Below are 637 nucleotides of genomic sequence, written 5' to 3'. Positions count from 1 at the left end.
GAGCACTCAAACCGTCTTTTTAAAATTACGGAGGACATAATTAAGCTCCAGAAATAAGCAGACAACAGCATTTTTGATATAAACATCCTACTTATGTAGAGGACTCTTATTTCAACTCGGCATTAACGCCCAAACTCTTACTTCTGAATTCCTGCAAATCTCTAGAAGGCTTCTTCCAGTATTTCCTTGAGTTAGGCGTTTAGTTTGCCCCCTTACATCTGAATCTATTTCAGACATTTTGACGCTTAACTTTCCTTTTAATCAGTAGAAAAAACGGTCAGATCAGCCTACCTACCGGCGGTACCTGACCTAACAAACCAGCGACATCTTTCAGCGTGGATGGAGACATTTGGCCTTCCCAGCAGAAGGCCACGGAAACACCGATCACGACACATATATATATTTCGGCAAACCGCTGACCAAATATAGCCAGCCACCAAGGATAGCCACGTACTGCTATCAAACGCGCAACACCGATCCCGGTCCGGCAAACATTGACGTTCGCTGGGAGTCCAGTTCTTGGACTATTCCTGGAAGTTAAGCTCGCCAAGCGGGTCTTTGTACGGCCGGGGCCTTAACGGCCTGAAACCGCCACGGAGAGCCCAACCGGGGGAGCAAACCCCGAGGGCTCCCCAGC

Source organism: Pygoscelis adeliae, unplaced genomic scaffold (genome assembly GCF_000699105.1).
Source record: "Pygoscelis adeliae isolate BGI_AS28 unplaced genomic scaffold, ASM69910v1 Scaffold222, whole genome shotgun sequence".
Classification (NCBI taxonomy): Eukaryota; Metazoa; Chordata; class Aves; order Sphenisciformes; family Spheniscidae; genus Pygoscelis; species Pygoscelis adeliae.
The sequence above is the reverse complement of the archived record's forward strand: the minus strand, read 5'-3'. Positions refer to the sequence as shown.